Source organism: Cyanistes caeruleus, chromosome 5 (assembly GCF_971803275.1).
Source record: "Cyanistes caeruleus chromosome 5, bCyaCae1.hap1.1, whole genome shotgun sequence".
Taxonomy (NCBI): domain Eukaryota; kingdom Metazoa; phylum Chordata; class Aves; order Passeriformes; family Paridae; genus Cyanistes; species Cyanistes caeruleus.
In genome coordinates, this window is record NC_141705.1 from 83,204,886 (window position 1) to 83,223,992 (window position 19,107).

The 19,107-nt window shown below is 52.0% G+C and overlaps 2 long non-coding RNA genes across 3 annotated transcripts; both read left to right on the top strand.

The window, feature by feature from the left end:
• Nucleotides 1-1,424: 1,424 nt before the first annotated feature.
• LOC147653342 (uncharacterized) lies at nt 1,425-9,040 on the top strand. Its single transcript, XR_015287391.1, has 3 exons — nt 1,425-1,546; nt 2,315-2,415; nt 8,880-9,040. It is a non-coding gene; the product is annotated as an uncharacterized LOC147653342 (long non-coding RNA).
• A 1,061-nt stretch (nt 9,041-10,101) lies between these two features.
• Nucleotides 10,102-18,741, top strand: LOC147653343 (uncharacterized). Of its 2 annotated transcripts, XR_015287392.1 has the most exons (15): nt 10,102-10,180; nt 10,249-11,303; nt 11,404-11,445; nt 11,540-11,703; nt 11,787-11,865; nt 11,943-12,092; nt 12,957-12,997; nt 13,098-13,139; nt 13,234-13,397; nt 13,481-13,559; nt 13,637-14,713; nt 14,792-14,833; nt 16,622-16,785; nt 16,869-16,947; nt 17,025-18,741. It is a non-coding gene; the product is annotated as an uncharacterized LOC147653343 (long non-coding RNA). The 2 variants fall into 2 exon arrangements; XR_015287393.1 differs by lacking the exons at nt 10,102-10,180; nt 10,249-11,303; nt 11,404-11,445; ... (5 more) ...; nt 13,234-13,397; nt 13,481-13,559 and adding exons at nt 14,928-15,091; nt 15,175-15,253; nt 15,331-16,407; nt 16,486-16,527 and having other exon boundaries at nt 13,854-14,691.
• The last annotated feature ends 366 nt before the right edge of the window (nt 18,742-19,107 follow it).

The following is a 19,107-nucleotide window of genomic DNA, read 5'->3' on the forward strand; positions in this document are numbered from 1 at the left end:
CACCGTGAACGTGGTTAAGGTCTCCTTAACCAAAGGAAAACTCAGCACCACTACAGATGTACAGAACAGCAATTTATCCACTCCGACACACTTTTCCCATTATGTGTCCAGAAGACTCCAAGTACTGACTTTACATGTCCACAAGCGTGGCCAAAGCCACACATACAGAGCAACACCAAGTTTTCAAGGTGTACCAAGAGAAACAAAGATTTAATAACATTATTTCTTAGACAACTGTTGGGGATGAAGTCAAATGTAAAGAAAAAATGGAAATGTAAAAAATCATGGATGTTAGTGCACACAGATAGAGAGTTTCTGCTTTTGAGCTCCGCAGATGTTTTTTTCTTTCCTCTTTCCCTTCTTGTGTGAGCTGCCTTTGAGTCAGTTATGTTATGTTGAGCTCTTGTGGGCACAGAGCGGTACTGCCGCTGTGCCCCGACCGGGGCCCTGCCCCGCTCCGCTGGGTGACGGGGGGGAGGCGGCAGCGGGAGCTACGGCAGTTCCGCGGCTGCCGAGCCTGGGGAGGGAGTGAGCGGGGCGGTGTCTGTAAATAGCAGGGAGGGGTGAAATAGCGTTAAGTGTGTAAAGTGACACGGCTGGGAGCAGGGACACTGCGCTAAAAGGAGCGGCGGCCGTGCAGGCCGGCGGCTAAGAATAGCAGCAGTGGCGGGCGGCAGATCAGTTTCAGCTTCACGGACGGACTGCGGGGAGAAGGACGGTGAGCAGCGGACCCGCAGCAGGCGAGGGGCGGGCACTTAGGTATTTTGCTAAGGTGTTTACCTCGGCCAGCACCTAATCGGGCAGTCCAAGTCCTCGCAGAAGAGGAACCGCTGCGAGGGAAGAGGCGCTCAGAGCCCGCAGCGAGCTGTGCACGCCTTCCCCACCGCCGCTCCCTGCTCCGCGCTGCCATCGCAGCTTTGCGAGCTGGCACCACACCCGGGCGAGTTGGCGGCTACGCCCCTCCCCGCCCCCTGCCCCGAGTGCCGCTGGGGCGCTCCGATAGAGGCTCTGCGGGGGCCTTTTAGGCGGGACCAGGGCAATAGAGAGGGCCGGAGAAGGGGACGGGAGTCTGGCGAGAGGGGCACAGGGCGACCGCGGACCCTGCGAGGACCCCTGGCTCCGCCTAACTGAGCACCTCGCGCTCCCATGGGCCGCAGCCTCAAAGCTTCCGCCAATCCCGGTGGATTGGTTCTAGGTTATGGTTCTAGGTCAGGGTTCTAGGTTATGGTTCTAGGTCATGGTTCTAGGTTAGGGTTCTAGGTTATGGTTCTAGGTCAGGGTTCTAGGTCATGTTCTAGGTTATGGTTCTAGGTTATGGTTCTAGGTCAGGGTTCTAGGTTATGGTTCTAGGTCAGGGTTCTAGGTCAGGGTTCTAGGTCAGGGTTCTAGGTGGCCAATCACAGCCGCCCTTTGAATCCAGGCGCGGTCCCGCCAAGCTCAGCCCGCTCAGTCGTGGCCCGTTCCCGCTCCCCCGTTTTGCTGGGGTGCCGCTCCGGCCGCTGTCGCTTTGGGAGCCGGCGGAGCCGAGCTGCCGCAGCCCCGAGAGGTGCTGCTGGGTCCCGGGAAGGGTGGGCGGGGGCTCCCCGTTCAGGTCCCGGCCGTAACTTCGCCCAAAGAAACGGGGAGAAGGGGGGGAGCGGGCGGGATCGCGGGAGCGGGGCCTGAGGGGACAGCGGGGGGTCGCGGAGGCGAGCGCGGCGGGAACGGGCGGGCTGGGATTGGCGGGCCCGGCGCTGCCTCGGGCTGTGATTGGCTGGGCTGGCCGGTGTGGGCTATAAATAGCGTGAGCTGGAGGGGTGCGGGCCTTAGTTCGGTGGCGCGGCGGCGAGCGGCGGAGAGGCGGGCGGTGGCGGGAGGTGCGCGGGTGTGATCCAGGGAGCGCCGGTGCTCCAGGACGGGCAATGGAAATACTGAGGCTGGAGCTGGATAAATGCCATGGGGGAAGGGGATGGAGCTGCAGCTCAGGGCCTGCAGGAGGTGCCTGGGGGATTTGCAGCCCCTGTCTGCTGGTACCAAGGAGAGTCTGAGGGTCTGGGGGCTGGGAGGGCTCCAGGGCCTGAGAACCAGCCCAAGGGCACCTTTTGGGATGGGCTAGCAGGGGCCCAATGGCTATTCCCAGCCCCTGGTAATGCCTGGGGGGGGTGAGGGGGGGCCTTTGGGCAAGTGCTGGGCTGAGACCCAGGGGGAGGGGGAAGGTACCTGTTGGGCTAGAGGCCTCAAGTGTCCCCAAAGTTGGGCTCCCATTAGGGTGGGTAGGACAGTATCTAGAGACATTGAAGTGATAGTAATAACTGACTTGTGGCCTTATCAACAGCCCTGGGTTGCAGTGAGAAGCGGGAGCAACTTTCAGCCACCAGAAGTGGGAAGCTGAGGAGCAGGAACTCAGGAAGCAGAGCTGGAGCAGACAGAAACATGGTAGGGTTTAGGGTAAAACTGTTGTGGGGCTGGGATAAGGAATATGGAGCTGGGATGCGAACTGCGTGGCTGGAGCTGAAATCAGTGTAAGGGCGGGGATAGGGCCTTGCAGAGCTGTTCCTCCAGTAAGGATGGTCAGGTTGGGGCTGGAATGTGAGTTCAAGAGCTAAGCTCAAACCACAGAGAGCTAGAGCTAAAACAGAGATCCTGCCTGGAGAGCCAGAAAGCAGCATGATGTGGCACTGCTGGGAAGATGAGGAGGCAGAAGGATAGCACAAGAGCTGGCAGTCAAATAAAGCTTGTGGGACTGAAGCTGAAGTCACTGGGGCTGGGATGGGGACTGCTGCAAACACTGTTCTGAGGGCATAGTGACTGTACATGTGGGAAGCAAGCATAGAATGGTACACAACGGGGCAGGCTGTAAATACAGTAAAGATTGCTTTGGGGTTGGGATGGGGTTGGAGTGGCATTTCTCAGCCTTAAGGTGAAACCTCAGAGCTGGAACCAAGAACAAAGACCCTTTGTCTCAACCTGGAGCAGCTTCACCTAGCAGAGCGGAGGGAAAAGGAAGTGGATGTGGAGCTGGAAGAAGAGAGCTTGCAGTGAAATAAAGCTCGTGGGCCAAGAGCTGAAATCACTGGGGCAGGGAAGGGATCACTAGGGCTGGAGCTATAATCACTGGGGCTGGGATAGAGACTGATAGTGTTATTGACACGGCTGGGTGAGATAACTGTGGTAGCATTCATATGCTGAAATCACTGTAGGTCAGTAATATTGATGTTGGGGCAGGGTCAAAGGGCTGAGGTCAAGTGCAAAAGGTCAGGGGTCAATGGTTAAATTGGAAAGTCAGGGATTCAAACTTCAAGGGTCACATGTGAATGGTCAGTGTTCAAAGATCAAGAGTAAAGGGTCCCAGGTGCAATGTTATGGGTTAATTTTCCAAGGTTATGTGGTTCAAGGTCAATTATCAGGGAATCAAACTTCAGAGAGCTAAAGTCAAGAGTCAAAGGTCAAAATTCAGAGGTTAAGAGTAAAAGGTCAATGGGAGGTTGCCAGGGATTTGCAGGGAAGAGGAGTATTTATAAACTTTATCCATATTTCCCTGTAATTCTGGGTGTTTGGATTTCATTTGTGCTCGTCAGGATAAGCCATAAACAAGCCCCTGAACTCTGCATCCATGCGTCAAGCACTTCCACAGAAAGGCAAGTCAGCAGTGATTCTAGAGGAAAAATTAGAGGTGATGGCTTATGATCCATGGGGAATTACATTGGGAATTGTGAAACTCAAACACATGGAATTGTGGAGGTGGAATTCCATTTTCAGCCTTGGGCACCAGGAGGAGGAGAAGTGTCCTGATCCATAGCAAGGAAAGCCTGGTGCCCCAGTGTGTCAGGTGCAGACAATGTCCTGTCCAGGGAATGAGCGACAAGTTCCTTCTGCCCCTCCCCTCACCCGTAGGATGGCAACAGCACAAACTGAATTGTGAGGTTGATGAGCGCTCAGAGCAGCCCCAGGTGTGAGCAGTTATGGTAAAGAATGGGTGGGTCCTGCCCGGGGCTATTTTAGGGGGAGGGTTTCTGTCACTTCGCTTGAGCATGGAGTGTGGAGCAGTTGGAGCAGAGGGATTTTTGGTGAGCTCCTGGGGGATATTTCATGGAGTAGTACTGGGAGTGTCTCATAGGATCTGGGAGAACAGCTGGATACACCTGGACATGGAGCATTGTTTAAAGCAGCATCTGAGCCAAGTAAGCCTGTGTGGGTTCGCAGGGATTTGCAAAAGGGATTTTCCCTTTTGATTTCATTTTGCCGTTTGCTCCCCAATTCCCCCCGGAAGAAATGGGTATTATGAGGACAAAAGGGGGGCATAAATTGAGGGAAGAAACTCCTGTTATTATCTATTTTTACACTGGGGGGGAGTCCACCTATGATTTTAAGGGTGCTGATTGGAGGAAAACCTGCCTTTTCCAGGGTGTTAGGGGTATCAGTGAACAGTGAATCCCCATGTTCCATTTTAAATGGAAGGGGGGAAATATTGTTGCTATTTTATGGGTTTGACTTGAGGGGAACCCCCCACTTTCCATCATCCTGAGGTTTAAATTGAGAAGGAAGCCTTATAGTCACTACTTTTTAAGGGTCTGATTGAGTGTTCCCCTTTTCCTATCATTTGAGAGATTTCAATCAAGCGAAAAACAACTTTTTACTTTTAGGGGATTAAATTGAAGGGGGGGAGCACTCATTTATTTGCCATCGTATTGGTTTAAGAAGGCACGAACACCCCCCCATTGCCTCAGTTTCCGGGGTTCAATTGACAGAAACACCGGCTTTTCCAGCATTAGGCGGGGTCACATGGAGCCGTGGCGCTGCTTTTGAGAGCGATTCTGACCCCTTACAGCCCTGCACGGCAGCGCTTCTGGCATTCCCTGGGGAATTTGGCGGCTTGGCAGCCCCCGAGGAGTGACAGAGCCGTGCTGAGGCCGGGCGGGCAGGCGGGAGCCGCGGCGCGGAGCTGTGTCTGTCCCGGCTGCGCTGTCCGCTCCGGGCGCGGGGCTCGGGCACCGCCGGGGCCCCTTCGGGCCGGTCCCGGTGCCGCTGGGCGGGCCGGGCTCTCCCGGGGCCGGAGCTGCCCCCGCCCGCCGGAGGAGCCGCTTTCCGGCCGGGAGCGCGGGGCCGCCCCCGGGTGCCGAGTGCCGCCGCTGCCGGGGCTCGCGTGGCTCCCCCGGTCCCCCCGCACCTGGAGCGGCGCCAGCCCGGGAGCGAGTCCCGGCGGGGGCGCTGGGGGACACTTGTGGCTTGTCAGCTTCAGAGTGCGCTGGCAAAAGCCGCTGGGAGGAGGGGAGGGGGAAAAGCCCGACCTGCCGGGCTTTTTGTCTCGGGGCTTTGTCGATATTGCTCTTTAGCCGAGCTGCGCCTTTAAATAACGATGTGGTGCCTTCTAGAAACTGTGTCCAATACCTTTTGTACCCTCGCAGGAGGGCTTCGAGCTCAGGTTTTTCCATTGCCGAGTTAACTGCAGGTCCGAGCTGGCAGCGTCCCGTGCATCTGGGGTGTGTGAATCTGTTTGTGATGTTCATTTCCCCTGGATGCAGAGCTGGGCTTTTCGGGCAGACTGTATTTCTCAAGCCTCGGGGTTTATTTAAGCCTTACACGCGATTTTCTGGAGACGCGGGCCGAGTGAGAACTTTGTCTTGGTGCTGTACTGGGGAATGGAATGCAGGGGGTCCCCGCAATATCCCCGTGGAAGCTGGAATGTCCGAGGGAATGGATGTGACAATTCTCGGGGCTGAACCTGGCTCCCAGCGCTCTGCAGCGTAGGATGCGAGAGAGCAGGGCCGGGGGACAGCAGGGTAGGGACAGCGAGGTGCTTCGTGCTCTGGGTTTGGTGTTGATGTTTCCAGAGCCAGAGCAGGTTGATTTGGTTCAGGTGCACTGGAACAGGATCCAAACCTTGGAAAGGTCTGAGACCAATTGGGAGGAAATGTTTTAAAATGAATGTGTTTCTTGATAGAAATCAGGTTTCAGTTAGTTTTTTAATAGATTTTAAAGGAAATTTTTTTTTTGAGGAAAAGTGAAAAAAATGTTTATTTCAATAAGTAGGGCGTAGGAAGAAGAATGAATAACGTTAGATAGTTTATTTGTTGTGGAGTAGAGATCAGGAGATTTAGAAGGTTTTGTGGTTTTTATTCACGTGTGTTTGGGATGTGGCGTGGGGTCTTTTTGAGCCGTGGGGTGTTTTGGTGGTAGCTTGGGTTTTGGGATTGGAGTCAAGTTGAACAGTTTTAGAAGAAGTTACTATGGTTTTGGCAATTATTTTGTATTCACTAATCAATGATGTCAGGAAAATTAATCCACAAACACCAGAGGTTTATGTCCAAAAAGGAGACAGAGGAGTCCTTTTACTTTATTCGAATAAAGGGAGAGGCCATGGGGCATTCCCCTGGGGTTTCTTGAATTTTTGGAGGGCGCAGCCTACTTTTTATCCTAATTCCTGGCTGCTTGTCCCTTCTCTCTTTCCCCATAGGCTGAGGTACTTGAGAGGTACAGGCTTCCCGGAACGCCTGACACCTGGGGTACCTTTCCCCCCCCTCCACGCATAATCCCTTTTTAATTCTTAGCTTTTGTGGAATTCATGATACTCTTTCCGTGCCTCTTTGATCTTTTAGTGGAATCCATCCCATTGTTTCTGTTGTCTCTCACTGATAGCTGCATCTTATCAGCAGACCCACAGCTTGTTTGTAAAGACAAACCTGTCATTCCTCTCTATGAGAAGTTATTTTCAAAAAAGTACAAAATGGATTTTTTGTTGTCTCTGATAAACAATAGAGTTGAGAGAGAATTTGGGGTAGAGTGTATTAGTATTGTATACAGATTGTACGTTAAAAGTTTTTTTTTTTTGTTAGTTTTGAAGTTACAGAATTTGTTTAAGCATAAAGCAGATGGTGGGGATATAATGTAATTTTAGGACATCTTAATTTTTATTGTATATCTTTGGCTTAATGGTCAAATTATTTTTTACTTTTAGATATACTTTTATAGAGATACAGGTAAATATAAATAGTGGTAGTAATATTGAGTAAGCAGAGTTATTTATGTGGTTTTTATTCAATATTAGTTTTTGTGGTGGCACATAGTGTGTTGTTTCATTTTTTTGTGTTCACTACGTGAAATCTGGTTTTTGAATAAAGATGATTTTTATGAATGGGTTGGTTTGTATTTTAGGTAGAATCAATTAAAATAGATTTTGATATGTATTATTTGGTTTTGTTTATTGTATGTACGGGTTCAGATTGGGTAGGGTTTGTTTGGTTAGCTGAGTTTTGGGTGTTAATTAGGCGGCTTTTGTTAGATGCAGTTTTTAATTTTTGGCAGTTTTTTGAGTGGTTTTAAGGTGATTTTTAGTAATTGATTGTATCTTTTTTTTTGGTTTGTAGTTGGTGTATAATAATGTATATGTTCTATTTATTTAATGTTGTGTTTTTTAGTTTAGGTGTTGATGATAAGTTTGGATTCCTTTCTGTTGTGGTGTTTCTTATTAGCTTCATTTCTGGGGACACAGGCATTTATATGGTGGCTTTTTATAGGTATATTTTTGGGGGTGGTGTTTTTTAACTTGTTGTAGTTTAGGTTGTTTTTTTGTTTTTAATTAGTTATTAAAATTTTTTATAGAGTCTTGGTAATTATTCAGGTATTACTATAAATGTAGAGCTTTGGGGTTTTTTTACTAATGTCTAGGGTTAGTTTAATGGCTTTGAGTTCAGTGACTTGGTTTGATTTTTTTCTTTTAATAGTTGGTGTTGTCAGGAAAATTACTCCACGAACACCAGAGGTTTATATCCAAAAAGGAGACAGAGGAGTCCTTTTACTTTATTCAAATAAAGGGAGAGGCCATGGGGCATTCCCCTGGGGTTTCTCAAATTTTTGGAGGGCACAGCCTCCTTTTTTATCCTAATTCCCGGCCGCTTGTCCCTTCTCCCTTTCCCCATAGGCTGAGGTACTTGACAGGTACAGACTGCCTGGAACGCCTGACACCTGGGGTACCTTTTCCCCCTCCACCCCCAATGCATAATCCCTTCTTAACTTTTATGGAACTCCTAGTGTTCTTTCAGTGCCTCTTTGATCTTCTACTGGAATTCATCCCATTGTTTCTGTCGTCTGTCACTGATAGCTACATCTTATCAACTGACCCACAGCTTGTTTGTAAAGACAAGCTCATCATTCCTTTCAGTGTGATGTGTGGAGTTCAATAGGGTTGCTTTTTATTTATGTTTAACTTTGCTGATGTGATAAGAACTGTTAGTGAAAGAGCATAGCATCTGTTTTTGCTGGTGGTTGTATGGCGTGGCTTTTGTTTGTGTTACCTGTTTTGGGGTTTTTTTTGTTAGTGAGATTAAACTTTATTTTGGGGTTAATTTGTGATTATTTTAAAGATTTTAGTGCAATTTAGGTTTTTGATTTGGGGGTGCTGTGATGAGACTGCTTTATTTGTTTTATGTGGTATTGGTGGTGTGGATAGAGGGAATACTTGTTTTTAAAATTTATTTTAGTATTGTTAGTTGAAGTGTTAGGATGCATTGTGTTTCAGTGTTGAATCTTTTTGAGGTGGTTTGGATTTTTTCTAGGTTAAGATTTTTTTCCCTTGGCTGGTGGAGGTATTGTGACTTTATTGATCATATGTGTGAGAATTTGATGCTGTTTGTTTTTTGGTTATTTTTTTTTTTAGGAATTAGATTTTTGCAGTAGACCTGGAAGAATTCACTTTATTTCAAAGCATACTAGTTTAATCACATAAAGGTTCCCATATTAACTCGTAATATTAGATTCTTTTTCTCATTTAGGTTTTCCAGAATTTACTGTTGATTTAGCAATCAAGCAGGGATGGCACTTCGTTCTTGAAAAGATGGCTATGGAAAAACCTGTGTCTAACAACAAGTACCTGACAGAGGGCAATGATTTTGCTGTTATTACAGGGCCAAATACGAGTGGCAAATCAACTTTGGCATGGAACTGCTGAAGGAGAGGAGTTTCTGGTGGGCTCCCAGTGGCATCTGATGGAGTGACGGTGAGAGCATCTCATAGGGTCTGGGGGAGCACGTGGATGCAACTGGACGTGGAGCACTGCATAAAGGAGGTGGTGAGGGACAAAGCTTTCTGCCAGGAAGCAGCACCTGAACAGCTGAGCCAGTGTGGATTTGCAGGGGTGATCTTTCTCCTTTTCCCTTTTGATTTCATCTTGGCAGTCCTTCCTCAGTGCCCTCAATCTGTCACAAGAATTCCAAAAATAAAACGGCTGAGTGAACAGTGAAAAGAAGGGGTATAGGTAAGGTGGAGTTCAGGTGTACCCCACCCCAAACCCTAAACAGCAGCCCTAACAGCGCTCCCGTTTCCTTGAGACAGCTGCAGGCAGGAACCCTAAAGCAGCAGAGTGCCAGAACCCCCGAGAGGTGCAGGCAGTTCCCTGGTGCTAGGGCCAGCCAGGAAGAGATAGTGGGGGGACGATCCGCAGGGTTGGGGAAACAGGGGGTTTCCCGCCCCGCCCCACCCTGGGCTCTCTGTCCCTCCGCAGCCGGGGATTGCTCCCACCCCTCCTCGAGGCGGCGGTTGGTAAGGCTTCGTGCCTGGCCTCCGCAAAGAGTTCCGCTCTGTCAGCCTCTGCCCTGTCTCAGGGCCAAACTTAGGTAGGGTAGGGAGCAACTGTGGATTGCCTAGTCCGGGCTAAGGGACATCTCTTGGGGCCTATGGATAAGGAGCATCCCCGGTTGCAAGCGTAGGGTTGTAAGTTTGTAGGGTTCAGCGGGGCAGCTTGGCAGTGACACGGAGAGGCTGAGGGAGGGCTTCAGAGGTCAAGGGCTCGAGGGCTGGAGACAAACAGAGAAAATAAAAGGGGTATAGGTTGGGATATAAGGTAGAGTACAGGACTATTCAAACCCTAAACAGCAGCCCTAACAGCGCTCCCGTTTCCTTGAGACAGCTGCAGGCAGGAACCGTAAAGCAGCAGAGTGCCAGAACCCCCGAGAGGTGCAGGCAGTTCCCTGGTGCTAGGGCCAGCCAGGAAGCGATAGTGAGTGCTTGGGCCTACTGCTGTCATATAAGCTGGGGTTTCTATCCTTGGGGTACCCTGGGCTCCCTGGCCCTCACTGACTGGAGAGTCTTCCTCCCCTCCTTGAGGTGGTGGTCGTTTGGCTGTCAGCCAATACTGCTGTGAAGCAAGCCTCTGTCTCCCTGTGGGGTGAAGTGTGCAGCCCATGAACCTGGGCATTCTCTAGAGAAGGTAAGTGCTGGGTTTTCACAGATGTGGCACTAAGCTCCTGCATTGATATTTGGTCTTCTTGGTTGTAGCTGACCAGGAGTCCACATCCTGGCAATGGCAGGAGCTTCCCAGATGGCGAGGAGGCCTTCCTTCACACCCCATGTGGATCCACCCCACCCAGCATCCGAGAGCTGAGTCAAAGGCTACGACCCGCAGAGGGGATGAAAGCGGGGTGCCGGGTCGGGACTTGTGACCTGGGATAGTTGAGTCAGCTTTGGGGACGGGGAGGTCCAGGCTGTGGCCCCTTAGGCCGCACGGTGGGAGAGCCTCACTTTTGTTCACAGTGCTGAGGTGTGCAGGACAGAGCAGCCTCGGGGCGTGGCGTGTCACTTGTCCGTCGTGACTTCTGTGTCTTTTGTGCCTCTTGTGTTGTACGTGCCTTGCCCTATCTCTTCTGGGGGCTTACCAGAAACCCCAGCGTCACTTATAGCATCTGCGATCTCTGGGCTCCTCGGCTCGGCTGCTCTCAGAGGCCTTGGAAACGCATCTGTTTCGAAAAGCATCCGATCGGATGTCTTTTAGACGTCTTCTTCCGAGCTGTGTCAACAGCCGTGCGCCGCGAGGATCCATTGTTGCGGCTTAGGACTTGAAGAAACGCAAAGATAGGTAGAGGATTGCGGCCGTAAGATTCTTGGGCCTCCGTCTTGGCGGTTCCTGGAGTTTGTCATTCCGTCAGCATCTTCTTCCTCCCGGGTTCTGTGAGCTTCATCAGCTCGCCTTCATTCTCACCCGGCTCATCTCGTTCCGCATTCTCTCAGTCCTCGCCGCCGTTCTTGTGGCCCAGAGTTTTGTCTCCCCATTGTGTCCCCTCGTCGGGTGTCTGGTGTGTCACGGGTGTCTGGGTGTAGTTGTCCCGGAGCTGCTCTGCCCTGCTGCCCAGCCTGGCTGTAGGTGTAAAAGGCCAAGTCCCAGGCCCCTGTAATTTGAAATTTGTGATGTAGGGTGTAGTTGGGGTCTAGAACATATCCCTAGATCAACACAAGATGTCCGGAGCTGTGAAGTTACCCTGCAGCGCTTTGACTTTTGTCTCAGCTCTCTTTCAGATGCGGACGGATGAAATCGGTGGCAGAGCGCCCCATCCAGGGTAAGGGGGTTTCCCCGAGAAGGTAAGTCAGTGTTTGTCTTTGCAGGGCAACTGGAACCGGTCCCTGTGTTACAGGTCTCCTCTTTGTCTTTATTTTTAGGAAATAGAGCCATCTAGCAGCAGTCAAGGTGAAGTGGGCAAGGTGAGCGTTGACCGGTGGAGGGAGGCTGTTGTTATCGCTGGGCTCTCAGTTTCAGGTGCGACGCCAAGCGTCCCTCCTTGTTTGCGTGCTTTAGGCGGTCCAGTCGCGTTTCGTCGAGACCCCGTCGCCAGCCGGCCGGCACGCCTGCTTCGCCGCTCCCGTGAGCCCTGCGGAAGCGTCACAGGGACCGCGTGACGGAGCCTTTTCCACGTAAAGGGGCCGTGTGGCTGGCCTTCAGGAAGGGGCCGAGGGCTTCCCGTGAGTTGGGGATGTCGGGGGGAGGAGCGAGGGCCTGTTCAAGTCTCAGCAACGCCACATCACTTTTTCTTCTCTTAACTCAGGCGCGCCCTGCGACGACGCTGCCTGGTCCCGGCGTGGCCGTATCGTGCGGCCTCAGGTCACGGCCGTTCGCAGGAGACCGTGAGTAGCGGAATTGTCAGGTTTTGGCCGACGCCCTGCAAAGATCAGCTGCTGATTTTCTGTTTTATTTTTGGTAGCTGACGGAGAGACGACAGCCTGGCGATGGCAGGAACTTCCCGGATAGCCAGGCGGCCTTCCTTGGCGCTCCGTGTGGATCCTCTCCAGCGGGCATCCGAGAGCTGAGTCAAAGGCTACCACCCGCAGAGGGGATGAAAGCGGGGTGCCGGGTCGGGACTTGTGACCTGGGATAGTTGAGTCAGCTTTGGGGACGGGGAGGTCCAGGCTGTGGCCCCTTAGGCCGCACGGTGGGAGAGCCTCACTTTTGTTCACAGTGCTGAGGTGTGCAGGACAGAGCAGCCTCGGGGCGTGGCGTGTCACTTGTCCGTCGTGCCTTCTGTGTCTTTTGTGCCTCTTGTGTTGTACGTGCCTTGCCCTATCTCTTCTGGGGGCTTACCAGAAACCCCAGCGTCACTTATAGCATCTGCGATCTCTGGGCTCCTCGGCTCGGCTGCTCTCAGAGGCCTTGGAATCGCATCTGTTTCGAAAAGCATCCGATCGGATGTCTTTTAGACGTCTTCTTCCGAGCTGTGTCAACAGCCGTGCGCCGCGAGGATCCATTGTTGCGGCTTAGGACTTGAAGAAACGCAAAGATAGGTAGAGGATTGCGGCCGTAAGATTCTTGGGCCTCCGTCTTGGCGGTTCCTGGAGTTTGTCATTCCGTCAGCATCTTCTTCCTCCCGGGTTCTGTGAGCTTCATCAGCTCGCCTTCATTCTCACCCGGCTCATCTCGTTCCGCATTCTCTCAGTCCTCGCCGCCGTTCTTGTGGCCCAGAGTTTTGTCTCCCCATTGTGTCCCCTCGTCGGGTGTCTGGTGTGTCACGGGTGTCTGGGTGTAGTTGTCCCGGAGCTGCTCTGCCCTGCTGCCCAGCCTGGCTGTAGGTGTAAAAGGCCAAGTCCCAGGCCCCTGTAATTTGAAATTTGTGATGTAGGGTGTAGTTGGGGTCTAGAACATATCCCTAGATCAACACAAGATGTCCGGAGCTGTGAAGTTACCCTGCAGCGCTTTGACTTTTGTCTCAGCTCTCTTTCAGATGCGGACGGATGAAATCGGTGGCAGAGCGCCCCATCCCGGGTAAGGGGGTTTCCCCGAGAAGGTAAGTCAGTGTTTGTCTTTGCAGGGCAACTGGAACCGGTCCCTGTGTTACAGGTCTCCTCTTTGTCTTTATTTTTAGGAAATAGAGCCATCTAGCAGCAGTCAAGGTGAAGTGGGCAAGGTGAGCGTTGACCGGTGGAGGGAGGCTGTTGTTATCGCTGGGCTCTCAGTTTCAGGTGCGACGCCAAGCGTCCCTCCTTGTTTGCGTGCTTTAGGCGGTCCAGTCGCGTTTCGTCGAGACCCCGTCGCCAGCCGGCCGGCACGCCTGCTTCGCCGCTCCCGTGAGCCCTGCGGAAGCGTCACAGGGACCGCGTGACGGAGCCTTTTCCACGTAAAGGGGCCGTGTGGCTGGCCTTCAGGAAGGGGCCGAGGGCTTCCCGTGAGTTGGGGATGTCGGGAGGAGGAGCGAGGGCCTGTTCAAGTCTCAGCAACGCCACATCACTTTTTCTTCTCTTAACTCAGGCGCGCCCTGCGACGACGCTGCCTGGTCCCGGCGTGGCCGTATCGTGCGGCCTCAGGTCACGGCCGTTCGCAGGAGACCGTGAGTAGCGGAATTGTCAGGTTTTGGCCGACGCCCTGCAAAGATCAGCTGCTGATTTTCTGTTTTATTTTTGGTAGCTGACGGAGAGACGACAGCCTGGCGATGGCAGGAACTTCCCGGATAGCCAGGCGGCCTTCCTTGGCGCTCCGTGTGGATCCTCTCCAGCGGGCATCCGAGAGCTGAGTCAAAGGCTACCACCCGCAGAGGGGATGAAAGCGGGGTGCCGGGTCGGGACTTGTGACCTGGGATAGTTGAGTCAGCTTTGGGGACGGGGAGGTCCAGGCTGTGGCCCCTTAGGCCGCACGGTGGGAGAGCCTCACTTTTGTTCACAGTGCTGAGGTGTGCAGGACAGAGCAGCCTCGGGGCGTGGCGTGTCACTTGTCCGTCGTGCCTTCTGTGTCTTTTGTGCCTCTTGTGTTGTACGTGCCTTGCCCTATCTCTTCTGGGGGCTTACCAGAAACCCCAGCGTCACTTATAGCATCTGCGATCTCTGGGCTCCTCGGCTCGGCTGCTCTCAGAGGCCTTGGAATCGCATCTGTTTCGAAAAGCATCCGATCGGATGTCTTTTAGACGTCTTCTTCCGAGCTGTGTCAACAGCCGTGCGCCGCGAGGATCCATTGTTGCGGCTTAGGACTTGAAGAAACGCAAAGATAGGTAGAGGATTGCGGCCGTAAGATTCTTGGGCCTCCGTCTTGGCGGTTCCTGGAGTTTGTCATTCCGTCAGCATCTTCTTCCTCCCGGGTTCTGTGAGCTTCATCAGCTCGCCTTCATTCTCACCCGGCTCATCTCGTTCCGCATTCTCTCAGTCCTCGCCGCCGTTCTTGTGGCCCAGAGTTTTGTCTCCCCATTGTGTCCCCTCGTCGGGTGTCTGGTGTGTCACGGGTGTCTGGGTGTAGTTGTCCCGGAGCTGCTCTGCCCTGCTGCCCAGCCTGGCTGTAGGTGTAAAAGGCCAAGTCCCAGGCCCCTGTAATTTGAAATTTGTGATGTAGGGTGTAGTTGGGGTCTAGAACATATCCCTAGATCAACACAAGATGTCCGGAGCTGTGAAGTTACCCTGCAGCGCTTTGACTTTTGTCTCAGCTCTCTTTCAGATGCGGACGGATGAAATCGGTGGCAGAGCGCCCCATCCCGGGTAAGGGGGTTTCCCCGAGAAGGTAAGTCAGTGTTTGTCTTTGCAGGGCAACTGGAACCGGTCCCTGTGTTACAGGTCTCCTCTTTGTCTTTATTTTTAGGAAATAGAGCCATCTAGCAGCAGTCAAGGTGAAGTGGGCAAGGTGAGCGTTGACCGGTGGAGGGAGGCTGTTGTTATCGCTGGGCTCTCAGTTTCAGGTGCGACGCCAAGCGTCCCTCCTTGTTTGCGTGCTTTAGGCGGTCCAGTCGCGTTTCGTCGAGACCCCGTCGCCAGCCGGCCGGCACGCCTGCTTCGCCACTCCCGTGAGCCCTGCGGAAGCGTCACAGGGACCGCGTGACGGAGCCTTTTCCACGTAAAGGGGCCGTGTGGCTGGCCTTCAGGAAGGGGCCGAGGGCTTCCCGTGAGTTGGGGATGTCGGGAGGAGGAGCGAGGGCCTGTTCAAGTCTCAGCAACGCCACATCACTTTTTCTTCTCTTAACTCAGGCGCGCCCTGCGACGACGCTGCCTGGTCCCGGCGTGGCCGTATCGTGCGGCCTCAGGTCACGGCCGTTCGCAGGAGACCGTGAGTAGCGGAATTGTCAGGTTTTGGCCGACGCCCTGCAAAGATCAGCTGCTGATTTTCTGTTTTATTTTTGGTAGCTGACGGAGAGACGACAGCCTGGCGATGGCAGGAACTTCCCGGATAGCCAGGCGGCCTTCCTTGGCGCTCCGTGTGGATCCTCTCCAGCGGGCATCCGAGAGCTGAGTCAAAGGCTACCACCCGCAGAGGGGATGAAAGCGGGGTGCCGGGTCGGGACTTGTGACCTGGGATAGTTGAGTCAGCTTTGGGGACGGGGAGGTCCAGGCTGTGGCCCCTTAGGCCGCACGGTGGGAGAGCCTCACTTTTGTTCACAGTGCTGAGGTGTGCAGGACAGAGCAGCCTCGGGGCGTGGCGTGTCACTTGTCCGTCGTGCCTTCTGTGTCTTTTGTGCCTCTTGTGTTGTACGTGCCTTGCCCTATCTCTTCTGGGGGCTTACCAGAAACCCCAGCGTCACTTATAGCATCTGCGATCTCTGGGCTCCTCGGCTCGGCTGCTCTCAGAGGCCTTGGAATCGCATCTGTTTCGAAAAGCATCCGATCGGATGTCTTTTAGACGTCTTCTTCCGAGCTGTGTCAACAGCCGTGCGCCGCGAGGATCCATTGTTGCGGCTTAGGACTTGAAGAAACGCAAAGATAGGTAGAGGATTGCGGCCGTAAGATTCTTGGGCCTCCGTCTTGGCGGTTCCTGGAGTTTGTCATTCCGTCAGCATCTTCTTCCTCCCGGGTTCTGTGAGCTTCATCAGCTCGCCTTCATTCTCACCCGGCTCATCTCGTTCCGCATTCTCTCAGTCCTCGCCGCCGTTCTTGTGGCCCAGAGTTTTGTCTCCCCATTGTGTCCCCTCGTCGGGTGTCTGGTGTGTCACGGGTGTCTGGGTGTAGTTGTCCCGGAGCTGCTCTGCCCTGCTGCCCAGCCTGGCTGTAGGTGTAAAAGGCCAAGTCCCAGGCCCCTGTAATTTGAAATTTGTGATGTAGGGTGTAGTTGGGGTCTAGAACATATCCCTAGATCAACACAAGATGTCCGGAGCTGTGAAGTTACCCTGCAGCGCTTTGACTTTTGTCTCAGCTCTCTTTCAGATGCGGACGGATGAAATCGGTGGCAGAGCGCCCCATCCCGGGTAAGGGGGTTTCCCCGAGAAGGTAAGTCAGTGTTTGTCTTTGCAGGGCAACTGGAACCGGTCCCTGTGTTACAGGTCTCCTCTTTGTCTTTATTTTTAGGAAATAGAGCCATCTAGCAGCAGTCAAGGTGAAGTGGGCAAGGTGAGCGTTGACCGGTGGAGGGAGGCTGTTGTTATCGCTGGGCTCTCAGTTTCAGGTGCGACGCCAAGCGTCCCTCCTTGTTTGCGTGCTTTAGGCGGTCCAGTCGCGTTTCGTCGAGACCCCGTCGCCAGCCGGCCGGCACGCCTGCTTCGCCGCTCCCGTGAGCCCTGCGGAAGCGTCACAGGGACCGCGTGACGGAGCCTTTTCCACGTAAAGGGGCCGTGTGGCTGGCCTTCAGGAAGGGGCCGAGGGCTTCCCGTGAGTTGGGGATGTCAGGAGGAGGAGCGAGGGCCTGTTCAAGTCTCAGCAACGCCACATCACTTTTTCTTCTCTTAACTCAGGCGCGCCCTGCGACGACGCTGCCTGGTCCCGGCGTGGCCGTATCGTGCGGCCTCAGGTCACGGCCGTTCGCAGGAGACCGTGAGTAGCGGAATTGTCAGGTTTTGGCCGACGCCCTGCAAAGATCAGCTGCTGATTTTCTGTTTTATTTTTGGTAGCTGACGGAGAGACGACAGCCTGGCGATGGCAGGAACTTCCCGGATAGCCAGGCGGCCTTCCTTGGCGCTCCGTGTGGATCCTCTCCAGCGGGCATCCGAGAGCTGAGTCAAAGGCTACCACCCGCAGAGGGGATGAAAGCGGGGTGCCGGGTCGGGACTTGTGACCTGGGATAGTTGAGTCAGCTTTGGGGACGGGGAGGTCCAGGCTGTGGCCCCTTAGGCCGCACGGTGGGAGAGCCTCACTTTTGTTCACAGTGCTGAGGTGTGCAGGACAGAGCAGCCTCGGGGCGTGGCGTGTCACTTGTCCGTCGTGCCTTCTGTGTCTTTTGTGCCTCTTGTGTTGTACGTGCCTTGCCCTATCTCTTCTGGGGGCTTACCAGAAACCCCAGCGTCACTTATAGCATCTGCGATCTCTGGGCTCCTCGGCTCGGCTGCTCTCAGAGGCCTTGGAATCGCATCTGTTTCGAAAAGCATCCGATCGGATGTCTTTTAGACGTCTTCTTCCGAGCTGTGTCAACAGCCGTGCGCCGCGAGGATCCATTGTTGCGGCTTAGGACTTGAAGAAACGCAAAGATAGGTAGAGGATTGCGGCCGTAAGATTCTTGGGCCTCCGTCTTGGCGGTTCCTGGAGTTTGTCATTCCGTCAGCATCTTCTTCCTCCCGGGTTCTGTGAGCTTCATCAGCTCGCCTTCATTCTCACCCGGCTCATCTCGTTCCGCATTCTCTCAGTCCTCGCCGCCGTTCTTGTGGCCCAGAGTTTTGTCTCCCCATTGTGTCCCCTCGTCGGGTGTCTGGTGTGTCACGGGTGTCTGGGTGTAGTTGTCCCGGAGCTGCTCTGCCCTGCTGCCCAGCCTGGCTGTAGGTGTACAAGGCCAAGTCCCAGGCCCCTGTAATTTGAAATTTGTGACATAGGTTTTACTTTGGAATCTACATGCTTTTCCTAGGTTGACAGTAGATGTCTGCATTTGTGAAGTTATCCTGCAGCGCTTTGAGTTTTGTCTTAGCTGTCTAAGCATTTTATTATTTGCTGCCCAATGTGGGGTTCAGAAGAGTAAGGAAAACCTATGCTGATTTTGTTGTATTGGTGCTTACTGTGTGCTGGGATAAAGGACTTTGTAATGGTGTTACTTAAGTTCATGTCTCTCAGGGTGGAGGCCTTTATGTTGTTCTAGTCTCTGAGCTTTTTTTGAGGTTTTAATGCCTTTCTTGTCCCTATGTTTATTTTCTTATCCAAAAATAACTCCAATAGTGTCCCTACTACATAACTTTCACAGTAAAAGAGCACAGATTAAAATAGCTGCTAAGCTAAGCTCAGTAATAATGATGGATAAAAGCTTTATAAAAGTACTGAAATTTGTACCAAATAGCTTTAGTTTATTTTTTCTTTGGCCTACCCTACATCCCAGTCCCAGTAACATGTTTTAAAAGTGTATTAGTAATTATACCCTGTTTATTAGAGGAGGAGCAAAAAAACCCCACTACACTCTTTTTACTAATAATTCATACCACATCATAAAAGTAAAACAAATCACAAAAAGCTATATAAAACCTAACACAACCCAATCTGCTTAAAAAAACCTCAACAACTTACTAAACTGAAAACCATTCAATGAGCCCTCAGCATTACTAAAAACAACCTAACCAAATTGCTACTTTCTAATTCATAAATAATAATCAATGCTGTATAAAAATAAAGACCTCATTAACAATAAAAAAATTAAACTACTAAAAAATAAGAAATCACTACAAAAACGACCTACCTTTAAAAATCCATCATATAAATATTCATATCCCCAAAAATACAACTAATAAAAAGCACCAAATAAACAGGTACATGCAACTACAAAAAAAAAAGATCGAAAATAAACTGTAATTAACCATACAGGAAAAATTTGGTTTTAACTCAATAATCTCATAATACCTTGAATCATCAAAATAAAAATACTATCTCCAAATAAACATAAAACCAAAAAATAAATTTAACCATAAATAATACTTTTCACGTTATCCATAAGTTTAAAACATACTACAATCAAACAAATGAACCCCCTCTAAGAAACAATAATCCAAATAGAAATATAAG